At 37.2% G+C, this 26,674-nt stretch overlaps 1 non-coding gene across 1 annotated transcript; it reads right to left on the bottom strand.

Annotated features, from left to right (window-relative positions):
• Nucleotides 1-22,952: 22,952 nt before the first annotated feature.
• On the bottom strand, nt 22,953-23,060 carry LOC130959551 (small nucleolar RNA R71). The gene has a single exon (XR_009078624.1). It is a non-coding gene; the product is annotated as a small nucleolar RNA R71 (small nucleolar RNA).
• Nucleotides 23,061-26,674: the final 3,614 nt, after the last annotated feature.

Below are 26,674 nucleotides of genomic sequence, written 5' to 3'. Positions count from 1 at the left end.
TACTCTGCTGGAGGCCAACATTCCCAACAATCTAGCTTATTTGATCTTTTATTGTTACTCGTTAGCAGAGATGCAGGTTCTTTGGAATGGGTTACCTTCAGTCTCCTTACCCCGACTAGAGGGATCCGTCAGGGTGATCCAATTTCTCCATACTTTTTTGCTTTATGCATAGAACGCCTGTCTCAAATAATCTGGTAGCGGTGAAGAATAAAATTTGGGAGCCTATTAATCTTAGCATGGGAGGTCTGCAGCTCTCTCACCTCTGTTTTGCTGATGACATTGTTCTTTTTGGAAAAGTAACTATGGATCAAGTGGAAGTCGTGCGGGGTATCCTGGATTTTTTTTGCTGATGCTCACGTCAAAAGGTGAATTTTTCTTAAGTCTTGAGTTTTCTTTTCAAATAATATGAGCTTCACAAGAAAACAAAGGTTGAGTGATGCTCTTGGTATGAGAATTATGAATAACTTGGGTAAGTATCTGGGTGTTTCTCTTCTTCATGATAGAACTCAGAAAAAAGATGTTGATAAAATGTCAAATCGACTGAACTCTTGAAAAGCCGGGAGCCTTTCTCTGGCCGGTAGAGTAACTCTAGCCCAATCTGCTTTGGCGACTATTCCCTCTTATGTTATGCAAACAATGAAGCTTACTATGAGTATTTCTGATAAAATTGATAGCATTTGTAAGAACTTTGTGTGGGGTGGTACTGTTTGGAGCGAAAGCCACATTTGCTTAGTTGGAATAAACTATGCCTCCCAAATAACTAAAGGAGTCTCGGCTTTCGACCAACAAAAGTGACAAACAATGCGAGTTTAATGAAACTAGCGTGGAAGCTTGTCCAGAATAAGGAGGAATTATAGGTGAAAATGATCTGGAACAAGTATGGCTGTGGGGAGGATCCTCTTCCATCCTTCAAGAAACATCAATCAAGTTCTAATGTTTGGCAAGGAATACAAAGTATTTGAAAGGTATTTCTTAATAATTTGATTTGAAGGGTGGGTGCAGGAAATACTGTGAATTTCTAGTCGGATCATTACAATCTCGTAGATTTTGCTCATTCTGATGTTACTAAGGACATGCTTGATGAACAGGTATGTGATTATGTATTGATGATAGATGGGATTATGAACAAATTTTCTTGAGTTTGGGCGAGGATTGGCTCCCGATTTTTGCTGCCATTAAGCCTTCAGAACCAAGTTTTGGGGAAGATAGTTTGGCCTAGCTCCCTACATCCAATGGCCATTTTTTAATAAAGTTTGCTGGTGCCTTATTTTTGTGCAATGTAGAAGAGGATAAATCATCTATGTTCCGTCGAATTTGGAAGCTTAAGGCCCCACAAAGGTTGCGCATGTTATGCTGGCTTGTTGCAAATGAGGCTCTTCTTACTAATGAGCGGCATTGTAAGCAACACATGAAATCAGATGATCGATGTGGTGTTTGTCATAATTTTTCTGAGTCTTTGCTCCATGTCCTCCGCGATTGTGAAGTAGCGAGAAGAACATGGATGAGCATTGGCAATAGTTTGGTGACTGGTAACTTTTTCAACACTCCTCTTTTGATTTGGTTGTTGGATAATTATCTCCCAATACTCCTTTTAAAGGCCGTGTGTAGCCTCTTTTTTTTTCTACCACGATAGATTTGTTATGGTACATGCATAATAAGGTTATTTTTTATGCCGCTGAGATTCTTGAAGAGGAAAAGTTAGCTGGTCTTGCTATTCATCTTGCCAATGATGTTTAGCATGTGTATACTATTGTTGGCAACATAAAGAAAAAATAGGGTACCTTCATTGATAAGCAGGTTAAATGATTGTCGCCTAATTCACCTTTCTTTAAATTGAACACTGATGGATTTGTCCTGCAGAATGGAAGAGCTGCTTGTGGAGGCATTATTAGGAATAGCAATAAAAATTTTATTGCTTGTTTTTGTTCCAATTTGGCCTATGAAACTATTACAGCAGCGGAGCTTTGGAGTGTCTTCTTAGGTGTTAACTTAGCTTTAAGTCTTGGGTTGGGAAGCCTTCTTATTGAGGTGGATTCTTTGGCTACAGTAAAACGGTGTTCCCAGGAAGAGATTGAGTGTCATTCTTTAAAGTCCCTCGTCTTGGCTATCAAGGATAGGTATGGCAAAGTATGTAATTGGAGTTTGACTCACCAATATTGTAAGGCGAATTCATGTGCGGATGGACTTGATAATTTTGGGCATAGCTTGTTAGTTGGTTGTCATGTTTTCTTTACCTTACCTTTCTGTATTTCGCTTTGCTTTCATTTTGATGCGATTGGCACGTGCCATTCGAGGATAGTTGCTTCTTAGTTTTGCTTTTTGGTTGGGCTTCTTTAGTTCCATTGTTAATAAAAAAATATATATCTACTTTTTTATTTTTATTAATATTTATGTTAAAAAATATCTTTTTGAATTCAAATACTATACTATTCTATTAAAAGAGAATATGTAATTAGTGAAGTTTCACACTGTCAAGTCTCTCAACCATGATGCCACATATACATTCCTATCATTCTTCACATGCCATACTTTAAACCATAAATATATATTTACTGGTTTTATTAACATTGTCCATATATCTTGATAGCCAAAACTACATCCTATATATCACTATTCAAAATATTTATTTACATAATATTTTGTTTTTGTTCTTTATCTCTATTTTATTTTCACTTTTTTTAACAAATGTATTTATTTCATTAAAAAAAGTGTTGGTCCAATAGAACTATATGCAATAAGGACAAAAAAAAAGAACCACCACAAAAATCTAATCACCTATTTCAGAATCTAGGTCTCTAAATTAGAGGAGAATTAGCATTTTCCTTTCTCTCCATTAGCAACCTTCGAGCTTCTTCAACATTGGCAGAAGGGAGTTTACGACATCCATCGAAGATAAAGCAATTCCTGGCCTTCCAGTTGAGCCACATGTGGTTCGCCATCAACTCTATTTGATTTCCACCATCTCTATTCCTGCTTATCTTGTCTAAAGCTTCAGCCCAGCAGTTTTAAGATTCAGCATTTGATGATGGAATGGACAACTCTATCAACCTCCAAGTTTCTATAGAATTCGGACAAGACCAAATGCAATGGTAAGCTATTTCTTCTGCTATGCCACAACGATGGCATTCTGGATTCACTATTGAAATTTTGGAGTTAATTTTCTTCTTTAGAGGTAGAGCGTTATGCATTAGCTTCCACAAGAAATTTCTTATTTTAGGCTGGTTCTTCAATTTTCAGATACTGGACTAAAGGGCTTTCATTTGGCATTGCTCCAAATGCTTGGAGGGAAGAGTTTTCAAATACTTTTGTCTCTCATATGGATGATCTTGGGTATGACGATAGGCCTTTACCTCCTAAGTACGAAAAGGCAAGAAAGAAGAGCGAAAAGAAGATTTTGATTCCAAAAACGACGGTGTGAGAAAACTGAAGTGGTTAACCTAGTAAAGAGCTATTGAAATTCAGTAATAGATGGATCTCCAATATTCAAACTAGCTGAAAAATTGAAGCTATGAAGACATAAGCTAGTATATAGCAGCAAAACACCAATGCAAACTCCCAAACCAGAATTAGTGAATTAAAAAAAATTAGCTATTGAAACAGACAAAGGTGAACAGGTTAATCCGGTCGCTATTCGATGTTTGGAGGATGAGATAGAAGATGAGTGGGAGCATAAGGAAAGATACTGGAAGGAGAAGTCGTGAGTTCAATGACTCAAATGGGGAGATAGAAACACAAAGTTCTTTCATTCAAAATTCAAAACAAGAAACTAGAAAAACAAGATTCACATGCTAGAAGATGAAGGAAATTTGGCCTCGGATGCAAAAGGAATAGCTTCAATTGCTTAGAATTATTTTACTAATATTTTCTCCTCTAGTAACCCGAGAGACCCTACTGAAGAACTACAAGATATTCCAACCAAGATCACTGCGCATACTAATCAGAGATTAACTTGTCCAGTTACTGAGCAAGAGATCAAATCAGCAATTTTTTCTATAAACCCATTTTCAGCTCCTAATGATGGTGATTAGGAGTTTCTTCGCGGGACGTAAAATTTTGAAAGCTTTTAATCATTCACATATTTGCCTCATTCCGAAGATTGCTAATGCTACTTCTATGACTCAAATTCGACCTATAAGCCTTAGTAATATTTTTTACAAAGTTATCTCTAAGATTTTAGTGCATAGATAACAGTTTGTGATAAACAGGGTTATTAGTGATTCCCAAAGTGCCTTCATTAAGGGTAGATTAATCAGTGATAATGTCCTAGTTGCCCATAAATTCATGCACTTTTTGAAAAATAAGAGATATGGTTAGAATAATATGGCTCTAAAACAAGACATGAGCAAAGCCTATGATAGGGTGAAGTGGTCTTTTGTATAGGAGATTATGAGAAAACTGGGTTTTTGCAACAAATGGCTATACTAGATCAAGGAATGCGTGACAACAGTTTCTTGCTCTGTTATTGTGGTTGGTCAACCACATGATTTTTTCAAACCATGCTAGGAGATGTAACAAGGTGACCCTCTATCCCCATATCTATTTCTATTTTGCACAGAGGGTCTCTCCTATCTACTCTATAGAGGAGAACAGAGACAAAAATTCACTAGTTTGAAGCTTAATCATAGTTGTCCTAGAGCCATTCATTTATTCTTTGCAGACGATTCTATCTTATTCTGTTGTGTTACTGAAGAGGATTGTCAAAGCCTTATTAGAATCCTATATGTCTAAGAGAAGTAAGTGGACAAGTGGTGAACTTGAATAAATTCTCTATCTTCTTTAGCATGAATACTCCGAAACCTATCTGAGACCACTTTTCAAATATTCTCCTAGTACCTCATGTGGAAAATTAGAATAAGTACTTGAGGTTATCAGCAGTGGTTCAAAGATCCAAAAGAGCTACCTTCAACTATATAAAAGATAGGGTGAATAACAAACTCTAGCAATGGAAGAGAACTCTTCTCTGAACCTTGGGGAAGAAAATTCTTATCAAAGCAGTGACAACTACTGTTCCGATCTACACCTTAAGTTATTTTAAGCTACTGAAGATGCTACTAAATGAAATACAAAAAGCCATTTTGCAGTTTTGGTGGGGTCAAAAGAGATCGAAAAGGAGGATGCCTGGATTAGTTGGTAGATTACATGTAGGTCGAAGGAGCAAGGGGGCATCAATTTCAAAGATCTAAAAGCCTTCGATCTTTCCATGTTAGCAAAGTAAAGTTGGAGACTTTTAACCCATCCTCACTCTCTAATTTACAAGGTGCTAAAAAGTAAATACTTTGGGACTACTACTTTCTTAAATGCTGAGGTGGGAACCAATCCCTCTTGGGGTTGGAGGAGCGTTATCGAAGGAAGAAAGATTTTGAAAAAAGGGGTGTTATGGAAGGTCGGGAGAGGCAATTTAATCAGAATTAAAGATGATTTTTGGGTCCAAGATTTTGTGGCTATTTTTTTAAATCCTATTCTTAACACAAATTATGTTCCAACATCGGTCTATGAATTAATTCTTCCTAATGGTGAATGGAATCAACAGCTAGTCACAAATATTTTCAATACAACAATAGTAGAAGCAATTTTACATACAAACATTAGAGGAGAGGAGGACATAGTTACCTGAACAATAGAGCGAAACAGAAATTACTCTATTGTGTTTGGTTACAGAATCGTTTTTCAATTTAATCATCCTCCTTTGGAGTTTCTACCAGAGCAATGCCAAATTTATTTTCATTTCTTATTCCAACATGATTTTAAATTCAACGGATTTTTTTCTTTTCGTCATCACATTACTAAATTTCAAATTTTAAATTTTGAGTTAGAAGTTTGAAATTAATTTTTTTCGTCATTTTTCTATATTTAATGATATAAAGAATATTTTTTTTCATTTTCATTTGTTCTTTTTTTTTCTATGTCATTCATTCATTCTTATTTATCTGTTTAATTTGCAAACATTAGTATTTCAAAATATAAGTTTTGAATAGAAAATTGATTTCATTTCATACTATTCTTTTCCATCGTCTTAAACATGATTTGTTTTGTTTACAAAAAATATGATTTTATTATGAGCGGTGTTGCAATTAACAAAATTTCACGCTATCAACAAGGACAAAGCTTGGTTTAACAAACGGGCGGCAGTGGTCCCTCTAAAATAATTAATTTTACTTGTAAATTTTTTTAACAATCTCCCCAATAAAAAAATGATAGCTTTCCATGGGCCAAGCCCATGATATAACTTTAACATTTAGGAAAAATAAAAGGCAGATGGGGAAAGAGAAAGAGGGAGCAATGAATATGGATCAGAGAGACACCACACTGAAAGAAGCTAACCAACTCCAATGCCACAAGAAAAAGATAAGGATTGATGAAAGAGGCTACAGGAGAGAGACTTCGAGAGTTGCTAGAGAAGAGGACTGAATGTTTGATAAAACGAAGTTCACGGGACAAACAGAAGGGCGAAAACATATGCAAGCTTAGTCATGAGAGGAAGCACAGAACCAGGCTGAGAGTTAGATAGCTCCAGTGGTGATGAAGAATTCTTAGAGGATGAGTTTGAGACCGACATGACGGAAGTCCTTGAGATGAGCCAAATGTAAAGAGAAGCTCTGAGAATAGAAAAATAGAAAGAGCGCTCCATCCCTTCTAAAGTAGGATATGCAGTTCTAAAAAGAAGATTGGACACCATATGGTCCAAGAATGGAGGCATGGATCTCATAGATGTGAGGAATAACTACTATGTAGTCAGACACTTCAATGACGACCCTGTAACAACCATCCCTCCCTTTTCACTCTCCTCAATATTCAATTTGAAATTTGAAAAGCCAATTAGAAAATAGACTTGGAATTTTAAAATTTGGGTAAAAGTCTAACCCCATTCCAAATTCTTTCTTTTAATTTTGAAACACCCTAGTCACGCCTGCCACTAAAAATATATAGACAGGTAAAGGATTATCCCTCTCAACACTAATCTTTTTTCTCTCTCTTCTACAAAAATATTCCATATGCAAAGACAAGAGTCAATCTCATAAATTGATTAAGAGACATTAGAAAGTGTAGGAAAATTATGTTATCTTTACTTTATATGCTTGGTATGGATTATATTTTTCTTGTCTTTTGTTTACCAAATTCTTATCATCTATGTCTCTACTATGCATCCAATGTTTTACCTTCTCATCTTTGATATTTATTTTATGACATTAATCCTCTTTCTTTGTACGCACATGGTTAGTTCATCATCCAAATTTATCATCATATATAAAACTTTTTAATTAGTAGTACATGCATATCTTTATGATTTCCTTTATCGATATCATTCCTATAATTATTATCATTATATTACAAGCCATTTAAGCCAGGATTACATGTATTTTATGAATTTCATATAGTTGTTTAATATGTCCCATTACTATTGTGCTTTCTAAAGGTATGATACTATGTGATCTTATGCTATTAAAGTGGTTATATTACAACTTCCTAATTTAAGGAGTACATACATGTTTTATATAAATCTATTATTATTATTATTATTATTATTATTATTATTATTATTATTATTATTTTAAATTCTTGCAAATGCACATGCATAGCTCTTATGTTGATAATATATATCTTTTTTGGTATGACTTTCTTCTTGTGTATGTCTCAAGTAATCTTGATTGTTAATTGAACCGAAGGATTGATCATTCGATAAGGAAAAATAATTGCTAAAATATTTGGGATAAAAAATTTTGATAAGGGAAGAGGACTCCCACCTTTATATACCAGTTTAAACTCAATACTTTCCATAAAAGTTACGGAAAAAGTAATGAAAAGTACAAAGAAAAATCTGTTCATATTACTGTTATGATTATATTTGTTATTCTTATTTTTTTTCCCTTATACTTGATTTATCAATGCAAATATTTCTGTTCCGTTTATTTATTTTGCCTTGCTTTGTGACCCACGGAAAAATCATAATACATGCCATGCTCTGTTCTTTTTAAATCCCATAAATTGGCTGGAGATGGATATGGAAGTGTTACATAGCACTCCTACTGAGATCTTTTAAGTTCTCATCTCATTTTGTTTCTCATACTATCTCCAAAGAACCATAGCGCATCAGGTGGAGACAACACAGCGCCCCCTAGGGTGGCCTCTGAATATGATCCTTCAAAGCATGCGTGGATAGTTACAACCATTACTATCGTGCTCTAAACTATCTTTTTAGGTCGTAAATTGTGAAAGAAAATCCCCAACTGCCTGTCATAATCTTCTTAGATATGAACGCTCCAACTCCCAAGAAGCGGTCACCAGAAGTATTCTACCTCGATTCGGATTCTGAGGCAGAAGAGAACGAGCCTAGCCAAGACTTAGGAGAGAAGGAGGACCCAATGGAGGAGGACTCAAAAGAGGAATTGACTTCTCTTAGGAGCCCAAGAGTGGAATACGTGCCCTATTCTTCAGTTTTGGCACCACATCAGACCTTATTGCATCCGACACAGTGGAATAGGATCTTTACACCATGAAAGAGTATTGAAAGGGGGCTACTAGTACCCAGATTCGTGGAGTACTGAAGAGTTCTATTAGAGGATGGAGTGTGATACGAGGATGGAAGTTTTCTTTGACAAAGTTTAGTTAGGACGCCACGTCATGTTTCTTTTTCATAGTTATTTCTCTTGGTATTTTCTTTCTGGCTGAGTACTAGGGTCAAGACTCATGTGATCTTTGGCTTTTATTTTCTTTTATTTCATTTGCTCAAACATGTTTATATGTTTTTTTCTTTCTTTGAAACCATTACATACTTTTATTCAAGTCTCTTGCGTATTCATCTCTTCTGTTATCTAATGCTTGAGAGATACTTTTTTCCCAAATAAGTAACACCCTATCAAAAAGGCCTTTCAAAGTTATGTTTAATAATTAGGGTGTACACGACGACTATTGGCACGTGATGGAAGGAGGTCCATGGTTGCTCTTTGATCATTACCTAACAATCCGGCGCTAGATGCCTGATTTCAATCCCTTTGAAGTGGAGATAAACAAAATAGCGGCATGGGTGTGGATTCCAGACTTACCAATAGAGTATTATGACAAGAAGTTTCTTGCTATGGTGGGGGACCAAATCGGAAAGTCTCTCAAAGCTGATATGAACACGGAAAACCAATCAAGAAGAAAGTTCGCAAGGTTATGCATTGAGTTAGACCTTAACAAACCCTTAGATGCTAAGTACATGGTTAACGGAAGCAACTACTATATCAATTACGAGGGCCTTCATATAATATGTTTCACCTGTGAGCGATTTAGCCACGTTAATGATAGTTGCCAGCAAGAAAGAATGAGGAGAAAGCCAAGAAAAATAGCAACCACGACTAGCAGCCAGTAGCAGGAGCCCATGGAGGTAATGATGGGAAAAACCAATAGTCCCTGCATGTTCTAAATGAAGGCAATGGAAAAGACAAGGATAACAGTGGTGCAAAATATAAGGGGGGAAAGCAGCGGGAGAAATAGTGGGAGACAGATCCCAGTATGAGATACTGGCGAATCATGTCAACAGTGACAACATCATGGCAAATCAAGAGAGCAGTAAAAGACAAACCCCTAATCCCAATAACCAATCCTCAAAAAATTCCAAAACCTTGTCTGGAAGCCAAATACGTAAAGCAAAAGCACACCAAAATAATTTCACCCAGGTCCCAGTACCTCAATCCCACATTATAGCACCAACCCAAATAGCTAATGAAGTGATCACCAACGGTCTACAAAAAATGAATTTTCCTCACAAAGATAAGTGTCTGAATCCTTAAATACCATAAATTAGACACCCATTGAGCTTAATCAGATTTACGTAACCACACTATGTCCTTTTTATCCTGCCCAAATAATAAAAGCACCTTTAATACTACAGGAAAAATAATGGTTATGAAAATCCTTTTGGATCAAATGAATGTAAACATGAGTCCAGAACCTCGAAACCTACATGCCCTTGCCTTCACCGGCTCAGAAATTGATAATGTCTTGGCTCAATGTGCAACAATAGTTATTACCTGGGGAGAAAGAGGCTTAAGTGGCCCATGGAAAACAAGATATCCAAATGGTCTAACTGGTTGCTGGACCCTTTATGTCCTTTATGCTCAAAAGTGTCTTTTGTTTTTCAGGTGTTTCAGAGGTAGGGGTGGGTTTTTGCCCTACTGACCCCGCCCCGCCCTCCTTTCACTTCACTACTATCCATCCCTAACTGTCCCGCCCCCTACCCGCCCCAATAAAAATTAAATAACACTTTAATTTTTACATATTCATATATAAATTAAGATAAAAACTTAAAATTCAAACATAAATTAAAATTCAAACATAAGATTCATACAATGTCAAATAACTTAAAATTAGAAAAAGCTAATGTTTGATCACTAAAAATTTAACACCATAATAAAAAAATTACAACATTAAATATAAAAGAATTTTCAATCCTTAATCTTGAAATAATCTTAAAGAACCTGCATTAAAAAAATTAAAAAACTAAACAAACTATATAGAATTTTTAAGACGCAGGTAGACTTTATACATCCAATATCAAAAAGAGATATCAACATATATAACTAATTGCAACACATACAACCAATTGCAACATATAAGAAAAAATAATAATAAAGCCGAGAACAATTTAAAATGAAAAAAAAAATTACAATTAAACACATAAACAAAAATCAACACATATATAATGATCTTGTTGAAACTGAAAACATTAATATATTGTGTATGACCTTATAACAAAATCAAATTTGTGAGTGATCATAGTGAGTTCTTGAATATTTTTTTCCCATTTTCAGTTGGCTAATAAATCTGAGTAGTTTCTATTTGATTTCTTTTCTGTCGTATTGATTTTGCATGTTTTTTCCCCTTGACATGATTCTACTAAGGTGCAAGTTAACAAAAATATCTCTTATTTAGTTTAACAAAAAAAAGAAAAAGAAAATAACTGTGTTGAAAAAATGAATTATCACGAAGGAGTAATATTTTGGTTAACTTGCGCCAAATTTGTTTTAGTTTTCCGCTAGATTTGTTCAAGGAAGTGAGCAAGTTATCGCACAATGTACTTCTTCAATTTCTGTGAAAGAATCAAGAATATTTGTTATCTTTGATCTTTATTTCTTTAACTCAATGCTTAAATTTCAATTTCATTACTATATTTTGGATATTTAAAAAATAAGGTAAATTTACATATACATTAAATAAAAAATTGCAATTAGATACATATAAACAAAATTGCAATAATAAAATCTCTAATTCTCAATCAAAATGAATTAAAATACACTGTACAAATAAATTGCAATCAATAAAATAATTCTCAATCAATAAAATTACAACAAAATTTTCAATCAAACACATATAAACTCACTATTCATGTTACCTAGATTATTTTTTTATTAGGTTAATGTTGATACTAATTAATTGTAGTAGGAGAAGATAAAGTTAACCATAAAATATTTTTCTTCAGTTTTTTGTATTCATTTATTTGAAATTTTTAAAATGAGAAGAACCAATTTTTTTTCATCTCTCAATTTTCACTCTTTTTTTTCTCTCTTCTGGTTCGTCAAACCATTAACATCACATCTTCCGTTTTTTCCCTTATTTTTCTTTTGACATTTTCTTTTCTCCTTTCTTACCTCTTCCTTTAAACTCATCCAATATAGTTTGATGAGAGGTTATTTCACAAGATTTTTTCTTGGTGAACATAGTTGTTCCAATCAACGAGTTGGAAGAAAGAAGATCTGACTCCATATTACTCTATGATTCATTGATTTCTCAAAATGGTGGACATGGTAAACAGATCCTCGAGTGGTGATTTTGACAACCAGAGCAATGCCAATCTTCTCCATTAACTCACGAATCTTCAATATCAAATTTCGAAGAGTAACACAAATCTAATTCAAGATCAATGGCATTCTCTCATTGTAACAAGCAAGGCCACACAGAAGATGTGTGCTATAAGAAGTATGGTACTCCTCTTATTTTCAACAACGGCAGCAACGTAACATAACACCACAATCAATCACGTAATCACTGAGGAGCATGATGATATACTCAGTAACAAACAATTCTAGATTAATTGTCTCTAAAAGAACACTGGAATATCAAGATTTGAGTTCACTCCAGAACAAATATTTGTCTTGTTAGAGTTTATCAAAGAGAAAGTGTGCAACAACAACTTCATAATGCAAACCAAATTTTGACTAATTCCATTCAGACCTCCACTCCAGGTAAAACTATTGTATTATATTTTAATGCAAGAATTATGAGCATTATCACTCCAAAATCTGCACTATGGGTCATTGACTCCGGTGCAATAGATTATGTGACTTTTGACTTCAAAAATTTTGCAAGCTTTTAAAATATTGCTCCAATCAATGTGATATTTCCAAATGGGACTAAAACTGTCAGCACCATCATTGGCATAATTATATTTTCTAAAAACTTTTTTCTCAAAAATATTTTGTACATTCCTTTTTTATTTTAAACTGATCTCTGTGTCAAAATTAACCTCAAACTTACATTGTCAACTGTTAATCGATGATAAGTGTTGTGAGATATAAGATCGATTCGTATCAAAGATAATTGGCATTGCTAAGTGTAGAGAAGGGCTATATACAACGAGTATAGAACTAGAATTCTCTTACTTTTCCCCTCCTCTAACAAAGCAAGCTTCATTGGCAGCAACTATGACTACTACTCATCCCACAACACCTTCACACATTGAGCACAACAATATTTGGCATCTTAGATTAGGACACATACCCATGCATATACTCTAAAAAAAATTTGGTGACTTTGGTTCTCTAAAGAAGAAGACTTTGGTGAGGGGATAAGACTATGAAAGGCTGAGTAGCAACGGTGAGGAGGTAAGGGACTGAACAACAGAGAAAAAGATTTTGGTGACTTTGGTTCTCTAAAGAAGAAGACTTGGAAAATTGGGGGTCTGATAGTGATAGAGGCACATAAAAAACCCCAGTCCCTAAAAACATATATATGTACTCCGGGACGGACAGGGTCTTGGCCCACCCCGATCAAAGCTCGCCCCACCCCCAGGTCGGGTTTAAATTCGTCCCGACCGGATAAGGGAGGGATGGGTACACGCATATTCGGGTACTCCTGCTACCCCTACTCAAAGGTGATCTTCTGTTTTTGGACCCCTATTTTTTTATTTCTTTTTTGATGATCATCCTCTCTTGAAATTTTAGAGGGACAACAAGCCCGAACTTCTCCAAGGCTTTAATAGAATATTGCCGCTAATACAACCTAGACATGTAAACAAAATAAACACCTTTTGTGTTTCGTGCTTTATCTTGTTTATAGTGTAAACGAGATCTTGTTTATAATGTAAACGAGATACGTGCACTCTTATTTTGTTTACATTGTAAACAAGAAAAGAGATATAATGCATTTTGGTAAAAATGTTACAAGTTATATATTTTGGTAAATAAAATATTTATTTTATTTATTAAAAAAATCTCATTCTAATACCTATAAAATCAAAAATCAAAACAAAGATATTTTCTATTTTTAATTAGGATTTAATTAAAATTTATTACAATAAAATTAGATATCCAAACAATTTTTAAACCCATATACGTTCATCTTTTTCTTTTTCTTCGTCTTCTATCTTCTCCTCCTCCTCTTATTTAATTTCTTCTCCTTCTTTTGTTCTTCCTCATCCTCTTTCACTATTATCATTATTATCTTCTCCTCCTTCTCCTCCTCTTTCTCATATATATGTTAAAAAATTAGAGCACTGAAATTTTGATGTACAACACTAAAATTTAGTGCAAAGCACACAAAATTGGTATTTAGCACAAAAATTTTTAAAAAATCACATGTCTAAAATATTGATACCCAACCAACAATAAATTTTTACATTCTCCAACAAAAGTTTCTATGCTGTAAAAGTGCAAAAAAGAAAAAACGGTGACTATGCGTGCATTTTTTTAGCTGAGCTTGTGCCAAGTTTCAACTTGGTTGGATTTAGTTACAAAAACGTTTGTAAATATCAAGGTTCTGAAAATCGGACCGTTATCAAACCGTTCTAGTCACTAGTTCACTGGTTTACTAGTTCAACTGATGGTTCAATCGAAAAAATCGTTTTAAAATAAAATAATAAATAAATTATAAATAAACATCCTAAAATATATTTCAAATTTAAAACACTACACAAAAAATCATCAACCAAATTCATATGATATTATCAAAATACAAACTCAAAAGTTAAACAGTAAAAAAATGTCTAAATATTAAATTTTGACTTTGAGGGTTAACAGGATCACTTAACACCTCAGATTCTAATTTAGAAATGTCATGAGACAAAGGATTATCAATTTCAAAAGAATGTTGAGCTAGTTCAATTAGAAAATGTTGATCATTCTGTGGAATTATGCTAACTGAATATGAACCTGAACCTTGCAAGATGACATTTTCGGTTTAATCTTAGGCAGTGCTGCGTTCATCTGTTGTAAGAGAGCTCTCTTAGCAATAGAGTCTTCTTGCTGAGCAAGCCATAAATGGGATATAGTGTTGTTTCCAAGTTGAGGTATCAACATAACAAGTAGTCATTGAATAAGAAAGCATAACATATCACCAACTACCTATACACTTTGACTCTCCTTCCACTACCATCATCATCATTCATTAGTTTATTTATATATGGCATTGGCAGGTAGCTACCCTACTCATTCAGCAACAACCAGCATTTGATTTTATTTCTATTTTTAGCATTCAGCAACAACCATTACAAAACAGCAGCATAACTGTAAGACCCAGAACTTTTGAAAAGTCTTATTATGATCAAGTCTCAAATCATATGGTTATTTATAGCCTTAATTTCGAAAATTATTTTATTAAAGATTATTAAGGCGAGTTTTGATTTATTGAATTTGAGATAAGTTATGATCATTATTCAATTTTATAATTATTGGATTATTTTCTGTATTTAAATTATAAAGTTGATAGTTATGGAATAATAAGGATTTTATATGATATGGACTAAATAATCAATATTTTAATATATTGATATTGCTATTTTGGAAAATAGAAAAATTAATTATATTATTTCTAAATTTTGGATTTGGACATTTTGTTGAAAATAAAGTGTGAAATTGATGAGCAAATAGTATTTTATGCACTATTATTGTTGAATTAGAATTTATTTCTAATTACTACGTTATACCTATTTTTAAGTGAAATTACTAAAATGCCCCTAATCCTAAGTTTCAAAAATAAAACCCTAATCCTATACCCAGCAGCCGCCACCTTTCTTCTCCCCTCAGCAGCTGCAACCCCTCCTTCCCAAACAGACACCCACACATAGCTTTCCTCACCCAGCAGCAAGCAACACACCTTTTGCCCCCTTTCTCCAATTCAATGTGCAACAATAGTAGGAGAAAGAAACAAGAGAAACAGACCAGAGAGAGAGGCTGAGTTGTGGATGGAGAGAGGATGAGAGGAAGGAGATTCACGTCGGCGTTTTGGGCTCCACTGCCGCCGTCGCATCGTCACCGTCAGCACTACGAGATGCCATCCGCGTCGCTATCCCTGAAGCTTCGTACTACTGTCCAACCGCCGCGCCTCGCCGTCAGTTGCTGCTCATTCTCATCGCGACCAGAGGAGAGCGCGAGACCGAGAGAGAAAGAGAGAGAGAAAGTGTGGAGTCGGCGTCGCACGGAGAGGGACTCGCCACTCCTTCCCATCGCCGCCGAGCTGCCATTGTCGACGCATGTCACCGCGGCTGAGGGTGTTGCCACCACCAAACCCCGGCCGAAGATGCTTCCACTGCATGCGAGAGGAAGAGGAGTGATAAGGCAGAACGCGTCCGCGCCGGAGCTCTTGAGCGCCGCCGTTGTTCGTGCCTCCTCCTGCCGCCAAATCTGCTCCCACTTCTAGGTTCTGGAATTTGACCCGGACGCCGCTGCCACCATCTGAGATAGCTACTGTTGATGATGGTAAGCCCAAACCGCCGCCGGCAAAAGGGGTTCAGGCCGCTGCAGGTGTCGCTACCGGAGAAGGGAGCTGCATCTCTGTGATTCCGACCGCCAGGAGTGGTTCTGTGACTTTAGGGACCACTGCCGGAGCTTCGGGCAACTTCTACCTTCGCTGGAAAAGTATGTCGGTAAGGGTTTTAATTTGTAGTTTCTGTGCTTTTTGGATTTCGGAAAGAGTATTGACACTGCGTGGTTGTACAGCTGCTATTATCAGAAATTCGGGCCACCGCTGTCATTCAGAATTTATTAACGGAGCTGCTGTCGAGTCGATTTGGAGTTGCGGCTGTTTCGTTTTGTTAATTTAGTGAGTATCTCTATTTCGAAAGCCTCGCGTTAGTACCTTGTTGTGCTTGGTTAATGAATATGAGTTTTGGTAACGTGGGGACGAGTCCTGATTGTTATGTGTTGCGATTAGAGTTGGTGAGATTGTTAAGAATGCAAGTGGAGCCGAGTTGCTGGCTGCAGTTGGTTTTGGGCTGAGGCGGAGAGGACTCTGTGAGACTTTTGGGCTATGGAATTGCGTTTTGAGGTAGGGGCGCTTTCCAAAAACTATGTTTTATGTATTGGAATTATTACATATGGATACTGATGTGAGATATTGTGTATTTGGTGATTGTATCTGCCTTATGTATTATTTGATTGACTCGAATGATTATGGATGTTGATTTGGTTGAATTGTTGTGCGGCTTTGTGAAATGTAATGTTTTGAAGTTGGATCTTTAAAGATTTGAAATCTGAGTTTAATCTGCTGAGGATTGATTTGATTTGAGTTAACTGTTTTGATGATTTGAAAAGTCGAATGTACCTTTGAATTCAGCCTGGTTTACTTTAATTGACTTGGTTTTGGACAAATGATTTGTTAATTGAGCCGTTTCTTTAAAGCTTTTGAAATGAGTTAAATCGGTTGATATTGGATTGATTTCTGAAATGGTTTCATTGAGATATGCCACTGAGGCGACTGTTGGATTTAGCTTGCTTTTGAATTGATTTCTGGTTTTGAGCTGTTGAAAAGGAATGAGAAACGGTTTAGTTGGGACCCGAACCGGGTGGCCAAAGTCCAAGTTATAGGGGAGGTGCTGCCGAAATTTCTACAAAATCCTAGTCTTGTTTGAAAAATTATTTAAAAAGGGTTGGATTTGAGAAACTGTATTATTTGATTTATTAAAAGAAAAATTATGTTTTCAAGCTCAATTTATTTAATGAACTTTATGCGTTGAGTTCGGCTCATTTAGAAATGAACTATTTTTACCGTTTGAATCACTGAAGGAAAGAATGATGCTCTAATATTGATTTCAATATAAAAAAGGGCTTTTAGTGATTTTAAAAGAATCTAGACTTTTGATTGAGTAATCAAGTTTGAGGTAATTTGGAAGAGTTAGAAAGATGGGTTCCAAAAAGAAACTTGAAAGTGGTTTGATTTAAATGAACCGGTTCTGTTTCAAATGAGTTGATTCTTAGGCCGGGTTGGAACTTGTGATTTTGTATGGCTGGTTTTATAGTAAATTCAGTTTTATCTACTTGAACCGAGAATCTATGATTTTACGAGTTTCAATGAATTTTAAGGAATTGATATAGGTTGACTTTCCCTAAAGACTTGGGACTCTGCCGAGAAACTTTTGTTATAAAATCCCATTGTTGGATGGGTGATTTTGAATACTTTGAAATAAATCCTTAACTTGCCATGGTTTTGGAAGTTTTGGAAAGAGGATGCCGAGAGTGGCATTATTTTTAAAAGGGAAATTTACTTTGAGTAAAAGTGGCTTATGAGCCTGAGATGATTTGAGAAATGAGATCTTTAAAGCCAAGGCTGAAAAGAGTTGAAACTTGATTTCAAAGTGAAACGATTTAAGAAAAAGTGATTTATTGCTTAAATGCCGATTTTACGAATTTATGATGTTGAATGTGGAAGTGCTGTTTTGTTGTGAGCCGGAATGGCTGTGTATGATTATGAATATTGACTGATTCTGGATTGAATCGTGAGTCGGAATGGCTGTGTATGCCATGAATATTGGCTGGTTCTGGATTGAACCGTGAGCCGAAATGGCTGTGTATGATTATGAATATTGGCTGGTTCTGGACTGAATCGTGAGCTGGATGGCTGAGATGGATGTTGATCCATGGATGAGAATGAATGCATGTATATGCTGAATTCTTGATAATTGTGATTTGCACTTCCACTATCAGAGGCATGAGATCCCTGGAAGAAAGCGGTGGCTAGCCACCACGTGCTCCAGATGGAGGCTCGAGACTCTGCTGACCCTATGTCGTAAGTGTGGCCGGGCACTGTGAAAGTCCCGGATGAGCTCGCCCCCATAAATATTCACCAGTGAAGGTGATGGATATGGATCATGATTATGATCAAGTTTATGATGAGTATAACTTGAGTTGGGGATGCGCGACAGAGGGACAGTCCAATGGTTAGCTACTAGGACTTGTCGGGTTGGCTCTATAACCGACAGATGATATCATCAGCCACTAGGGACAGGCATGCATCATATGCATCTATGTGACATTGTTTAGGTGTGCATACTGTACTTGGTTTGCATATGTGATTAACTGCTAATTGTTCTACTTGTAATAACTGTTTGTTTGTGCTTACATCTTCCTATTTGTGATTGCTACTGAGACTATGTTGGACTGTGGTGATTGGTTGATGGTTGGATTGTTTGGGCTTAGGGCCGTGGATGGAATGAGATGAATCGATGGTTGATTTCGATTTTGTGTTTCTGATTTGGAATAAAATATGAAAGGCTATTCTGCTTCGGCATAGATAAACCGTTTTGAAAGACTTTTGAGTTTTTGAGAATTGAATGGTTCCTCTTTTGGAAAAGGATTTTAGATTTCTCTTTTATTGTAAACCGTTATCTTTAAAAAAAGGCATAAGACGATTATTAATCACTGGTACGGTTTATCTTCATGTATCCTGATGAGCGGATAATTTGTATGCTTTTTGGCATTGTTTTTAGTATGTTTTTAGTAGTTTTAGTTGAGTTCTTAGTATATTTTTATTAGTTTTTAGTTAAAATTCACTTTTCTGGACTTTACTATGAGTTTGTGTGTTTTTCTGTGATTTCAGGTATTTTCTGGCTGAAATTGAGGGACCTGAGCAAAAATCTGATTCAGAGACTGAAAAGGACTGCAGATGCTGTTGGATTCTGACCTCTCTGCACTCGAAGTGAATTTTCTGGAGCTACAGAAGCCCAATTGGCGCGCTCTCAACGGCGTTGGAAAGTAGACATCCTGGGCTTTCCAGCAATATATGATAGTCCATACTTTGCCCAAGATTTGATGGCCCAAACCGGCGTTCAAAGTCACCTCAAGAAATTCCAGCGTTAAACGCCGGAACTGGCACCTAAATGGGAGTTAAACGCCCAAACTGGCATAAAAGCTGGCGTTTAACTCCAAGACAAGTCTCTACACGAAAATGCTTCATTGCTCAGCCCAAGCACACACCAAGTGGGCCCGGAAGTGGATTTTTATGTCATTTACTCATCTTTGTACACCCTAGGCTACTAGTTTTCTATAAGTAGGACCTTTTACTATTGTATTAGACATCTGGATATAGAGAGTCTTTTGATCATGTTTTGATGATTGAACTCACTTTGGGAGGCTGGCCATTCGGCCATGCCTAGACCTTGTTCTTATGTATTTTCAACGGTGGAGTTTCTACACACCATAGATTAAGGTGTGGAGCTCTGCTGTACCTCGAGTATTAATGCAATTACTATTGTTCTTCTATTCAATTCCGCTTGTTCTTTGTCCAAGATATCACTTGTTATTCAACTTGATGAAGGTGATGATTGACACTCATCATCATTCTCACCTATGAACAAGGTGACTGACAACCATTCTTGTTCTACAAGCATTCGAGGCTTGGTGAATATCTCTTGGATTTCTGATTGCATGATGCATGGTTGATCGCCTGACAACCGAGTGCTCGCCTGACAAACGAGCCAGCCATTCCGTGAGATCAGAGTCTTCGTGGTATAGGCAAGAACTGATGGCGGCATTCAAGAGAATCCGGAAGGTCTAACCTTGTCTGTGGTATTCTGAGTAGGATTTCATGACTGAATGACTGTGACGTGCTTCAAACTCCGAAAGGCGGGGCGTTAGTGACAGACGCAAAAGAATCACTGGATTCTATTCCGGTCGGACCAAGAACCGACAGATGGTTAGCCTATGCTGTGACAGAGCATCAGGGACGTATTTCCAATGAGAGGATGGGAGGTAGCCATTGACAACGGTGAAACCCTACACGAGCTTGCCATGGAAAGGAGTAAGAAGGATTGGATGAAGACAGTAGGAAAGCAGAGAGACGGAAGGGAAGGCATCTCCATACGCTTGTCTGAAGCTCTTACACCAATGATATACATAAGTATCTCTATCTTTATCTTTTATGTATTTTCGTTTATCACCATATCCATTTGAGTCTGCCTGACTGAGATTTACAAGATGACCATAGCTTGCTTCATACCACCAATCTCCGTGGGATCGACCCTTACTCGCGTAAGGTTTATTACTTGGACGACCCAGTGCACTTGCTGGTTAGTTGTGCGAAGTTGTGTTTATGCCATGGTATTGAGCACCAAGTCTTTGGAGCCATTACTAGGGAGTGTTTATGTTTTGAAAAGTATTGATCACAATTTCGTGCACCAAGTTTTTGGCGCCGTTGCCGGGGAATTAAATGTCCTAACTACAGTTTCGCATTTGTTCCCTGCAATAACAGTGCCATGTTTTGATCCGGCAACAACACCAAGTTTTTGGCGCCGTTGCCGGGGATTGTTCTTGCGTATGGACAACTGACGGTTCATCTTGTTGCTTAGATTAGGCATTTATTTTTTTCGAAATTCTTGAAGATGAATTCTAGAGTTTCATGATGATTTGTTGAAATCTGGCTGGCTGAGAAGCCATGTCTAATCTCATTGGACCGAGGTTTCAACTTATCATCACAAGAGCTTGTTGATCTTGCTTTTGGAGCAGTGATCTGCTAAGGCTTGGCTGGCCTTTGGCCATGTCTAGTGTTTTGGACCGAAGCTTTCTTTGAAAGCTTGGCTGGCTGTGAAGCCATGTCTAATTCCTGGACCGGAGTCTTAGACTAGCATTGCACTGATTCCTGGAATTCTCATTAAGAATTTTGATGTTTTCACTTAATTTTCGAAAAAACACAAAAAAATTTACAAAATCATAAAAACCAAAAAAAAATTTTTCTTTTAAGAAACAAGAAACATCAAGTATTTTCTATTTCTTCGTTTCTTACTTGAGTCTAGTGTCTCATCTTAAGTTTGGTGTCAATTGCATGCATTCATTCATGTGTGTTAAGGATCTTCAAGTAATTCTTGATGATTTCTTACTCTGATCTTTGAATTCTTTTGACTTGAGTGTTTATGTATCTCATATAGTGTCAATAGTATACAAACTGCTAAGTTTGGTGTCTTGCATGCATTGTTATTTGATTCTTGTTGCATTTTGATTATTAAAAATCCAAAAATATTTTTTATTTGTGTCTTTTCAAGTCAATAATACAGAGAATTGAAGATTCAGAACATACTGCAGAGGAATTATACAGAAAAAGCTGGGCATTCAAAAATGCCCAGTGAAGAAGGCAGACTGGCGTTTAAACGCCAGCCAGGGTACCTGGTTGGGCGTTTAACGCCCAAAAAGGGTGCATTTTGGGCGTTAAATGCCAGAATGGATACCATTCTGGGCGTTTAACGCCAGGATGGTGCTAGGGGGAAGATTTTGTTTTCAAATCAATTTTTTAAGTTTTCAAAGTTTTTCAAAATCAAATCTTTTTCAAATCATATCTTTTCAATCAAATGTTTTCAAAATTAATTTCTTTCCTTTTTCAAAGATACTTACTAACAATTAAAGATTTGATTGAACATTTTTTGCCTTTTCTGTTAAGGAAGGTTTTATGTTTGAATCATATCTTTTCTTGTTAGGCAAGTCATTAATTTTTAAAATCAAATCTTTTTTTTATTGTTTTCAAATCATATCTTTTTAAATTTGTTTTCAAATCATATCTTTTCAATCACATTTTTTTTAACCAATCATACCTTCCTAATCACATCTTTTTCAAAATAAGTTTTCAATCAAATCTTTTTAACTTCTAATTTCAAATCCTTTTTCAAAAATCACTTGATTTCTTTTCCACTTTTATTTTTCAAAAATCAATTAGTGTTTTTCAAAAATGTTTTCAAAAAATTTTAATTAATTTTCGAAAAATTACTTCCCTCCTTCTCACATCTTTCTATTTATGGAGTACCACTCCTTCTCAATGCACAATTCGAACCTTATCTAAGTAAAGTTCGAATTCTTCTTCTCCTTCTTCTTTCTATTTCTCTTTTCCTCTGACACCTCAAGGGATCTCTATACTGTGACATAGAGGATTCCACATTTTCTTGTTCTCTTCTCTTTCATATGAGCAGGAGCAGAGACAAAGGCATTCTTGTTGATGCTGACCCTGAACCCGAAAGGACCTTGAAGAGAAAGCTAAGAGAAGCCAAAGCACAACTCTCTTTAGAGGACCTGACCGAATTCTTCAAAGAAGAAGAAGACATGGCAGCCGAAAACAACAATAATGCAAACAATGCAAGGAAGGTGCTGGGTGACTTTACTGCACCTACTCCTGATTTTTATGGGAGAAGCATCTCTATCCCTGCCATTGGAGCAAACAACTTTGAGCTTAAGCCTCAATTAGTTTCTCTAATGCAACAGAATTGCAAGTTCCATGGACTTCCAATGGAAGATCCTCATCAGTTTTTAGCTGAATTCTTGCAAATCTGTGACACAGTCAAGACTAATGGGGTTGACCCTGAGGTCTATAGACTGATGCTATTCCCTTTTGCTGTAAGAGACAGAGCTAGAATATGGTTGGACTCTCAACCTAAAGAAAGCCTGGACTCTTGGGAAAAGCTAGTGAATGCCTTCTTGGCAAAGTTCTTTCCACCACAAAGATGGAGTAAGCTTAGAGTGGAAGTCCAAACCTTCAGACAGAAGGATGGAGAATCCCTCTATGAAGCTTGGGAAAGATACAAACAATTGATCAGAAAATGTCCTTCTGACATGCTTTCTGAATGGAGCATCATAGGTATTTTCTATGATGGTCTCTCTGAACTGTCCAAGATGTCTTTGGATAGCTCTGCTGGAGGATCTCTTCATCTGAAGAAGACGCCTACAGAAGCTCAAGAGCTCATTGAAATGGTTGCAAATAACCAATTCATGTACACTTTTGAAAGGAATCCTGTGAACAATGGGACAAGTCAGAAGAAAGGAGTTCTTGAGATTGACACTCTGAACGCCATTTTGGCTCAGAATAAAATATTGACTCAACAAGTCAATTTGATTTCTCAAAGTCTGTCTGGAATGCAAAATGCACCAAGCAGTACTAAGGAGGCTTCATCTGAGGAAGAAGCTTATGATCCTGAGAACCCTTCAAAGGAAGAGGTGAATTACCTAGGAGAACCCTATGGTAACACCTATAATTCTTCATGGAGAAATCATCCAAATCTCTCATGGAAGAATCAAGAGAGACCTCAACAAGGTTTCAATAATAATGGTGGAAGAAACAGGTTTAACAATGGCAAACCTTTTCCATCATCTTCTCAGCAACAGACAGAGAATCCTAAGCAGAACCCCTCTGACTTAGCAACCATGGTCTCTGATCTAATTAAAACCACTCAAAGTTTCATGAATGAAACAAGGTCCTCCATTAGGAATTTAGAAGGACAAGTGGGACAGCTGAGCAAGAAAGTTACTGAACTCCCTCCAAGTACTCTTCTAAGCAACACAGAAGAAAATCCAAAAGGAGAGTGCAAAGCCATCAATATGGCCGAATCTGGAGAGGAAGGGGAGGAAGTGAACGCCACTGAGGAAGACCTCAATGGGCGTGCACTAGCCTCCAATGAGTTCCCCAATGTGGAACCATGGGAATCTGGGACTCACAATGAGACCATAGAGATTCCATTGGACTTACTTCTGCCTTTCATGAGCTCTGATGAGTATTCTTCCTCTGAAGAGGATGAGTATGTCACTGAAGAGCAAGTTGCTAAATACCTTGGAGCAATCATGAAGCTAAATGACAAGTTATTTGGAAATGAGACTTGGGAGGATGAACCTCCTTTGCTCACCAAAGAACTGGATGACTTGTCTAGGCAAAAATTACCTCAAAAGAGACAAGACCCTGGGAAGTTTTCCATACCTTGTACCATAGGCACCATGACCTTCAAGAAGGCTCTGTGTGACTTAGGGTCAAGTGTAAACCTCATGCCTCTCTCAGTAATGGAGAAGCTAGGGATCTTTGAGGTACAAGCTGCAAGAATCTCATTAGAGATGGCAGACAACTCAAGAAAACAAGCTCATGGACTTGTAGAGAATGTTTGGTAAAGGTTGAAGACCATTACATTCCTACTGATTTCATAGTCCTAGAGACTGGGAAGTGCATGGATGAAACCATCATCCTTGGCAGACCCTTCCTAGCCACAGCAAAGGCTGTGATTGATGTTGATGGAGGTGAACTGATCATTCAAGTGAATGGAGAATCCTTTATGTTTAAGGCTCAAGGATATCCCTCTGTCACCATAGAGATGAAGCATGAAGAGCTTCTTTCAAATCAGAGTCAAGAAGAGCCCCCACAGTCAAACTCTAAGTTTGGTGTTGGGAGGCCACAACCAAACTCTAAGTTTGGTGTTGAAACCCCACATTCAAACTCTAAGTTTGGTGTTGGGAGGTTCCAACATTTGCTCTGAGTATCTGTGAGGCTCCATGAGAGCCCTCTGTCAAGCTACTGACATTAAAGAAGCGCTTGTTGGGAGGCAACCCAATGATTATAATTTATATAGTTTCTTTTGTTATTTTATGTTTTTTGTAGGTTGATGATCATAAGAAGTCACAAAATCCATAGAAAAAGCAAAAACAGAATGAAAAACAGGAAGAAAAATAGCACACCCTGGAGGAAGATGCTGCTGGCGTTTAAACGCCAGTAAGCCTAGCAGTTGGGCGTTTAACGCCCAGTCTGGCACCATTCTGGGCGTTTAACGCCAGAAAGGGGCACCAGACTGGCGTTAAACGCCAGAAAAGGGCAAGAACCTGGCGTTAAATGCCAGGAATGGGCACCAGCCCGGCGTTTAACGCCAGAAATAGCTCAAAACGTGATTTTGTGCAACATTTGGTGCAGGGATGACTTTTCCTTGACACCACAGGATCTGTGGACCCCACAGGACCCCCACCAACCCCACCACCACTCTCTCTCTTCTTCCCCCATTCACCAATCACCTCAATACCTCTTCCCCAAAACCCCTTCACCTATCAAATCCCATCTTTCTCTTCACCACTCACATCCATCCTTCATAAAACCCCACCAACCTCACCCTTCAAATTCAAACCACTTTCCCTCCCAAACCCACCCAATATGGCCGAACCCCATCTCCCCTCTCTCCTATAAATACCCTTCTTCACTCCTTCATTTTCACACAACCAAAACACCACTTCTCCCCCTCCTTGGCCGAATACACCACCATCTCCCTCTTCCTCATTTCTTCTTCTACTCTCTTCTTTCTTCTTTTGCTCGAGGACGAGCAAACATTTTAAGTTTGGTGTGGTAAAAGCGTTGCTTTTTCGTTTTTCCATAACCATTATGGCATCCAAGGCCGGAGAAACCTCTAGAAAGAGGAAAGGGAAGGCAAAAGCTTCCACCTCCGAGTTATGGGAGATGGATAGATTCATCTCAAGGGTGCATCAAGACCACTTCTATGAAGTTGTGGCCTTGAAGAAGGTGATCCCCGAGGTCCCCTTTTCACTCAAAAAGGGTGAATATCCGGAGATCCGCCATGAGATCCAAAGAAGAGGTTGGGAAGTACTTACCAACCCCATTCAACAAGTTGGAATCTTGATGGTTCAAGAATTCTATGCCAATGCATGGATCACCAAGAGCCATGATCAAAGTATGAACCCGGATCCTAAGAATTATCTTACTATGGTTCGGGGGAAATACTTGGATTTTAGTTCGGAAAGTGTGAGGGTGGCGTTCAACTTGCCTATGATGATGAACATCCTTACACAAGAAGGGGATGAACATCCTTACACAAGAAGGGTCAACTTTGATGGCTAGAGGATGGTTGGAGTTTATCCAACGCTCAATCATTCCCACTAGCAACCGGTCCGAAGTTACTTTAGACTGGGCCATCATGATCCATAGCATCATGATTGGAGTTGGAGTTGACATAGAGGGAGACATCACCATTGATGAGGATAAGCCCATTACCAAGAAAAGGATGGAGCACAAGACCCCTCTCATCATGAAATCCCTGAGATACCTCAAGGGATGCACTTTCCTCCACAAACTATTGGGAGCAACTAAACACCTCCCTAGGAGAATTGAGTTCCAACATGGGACAACTAAGGGTGGAGCACCAAGAACACTCCATTCTCCTCCATGAAATAAGAAAAGATCAAAGAATCATGAGAGAGGAGCAACAAAGGCAAGGAAGAGACATTGAGGAGCTCAAGCACTCCATAGGACCTTCAAGAGGAAGGAAGAGCCGCCATCACTAAGGTGGACCCGTTCCTTGATTTCCTTGTTCTTTATTCTTCTGTTTTTCGAATTTTAGTGCTTATGTTTATCCATGTTTGTGTCTTATGATCATTAGTGTCTTAGTGTTTATGCCTTAAAGCTATGAATGTCCTAT

This window comes from Arachis stenosperma, chromosome 10 (assembly GCF_014773155.1).
Source record: "Arachis stenosperma cultivar V10309 chromosome 10, arast.V10309.gnm1.PFL2, whole genome shotgun sequence".
Lineage (NCBI taxonomy): Eukaryota > Viridiplantae > Streptophyta > Magnoliopsida > Fabales > Fabaceae > Arachis > Arachis stenosperma.
This window is presented reverse-complemented; position numbering and strand designations above follow the sequence as displayed.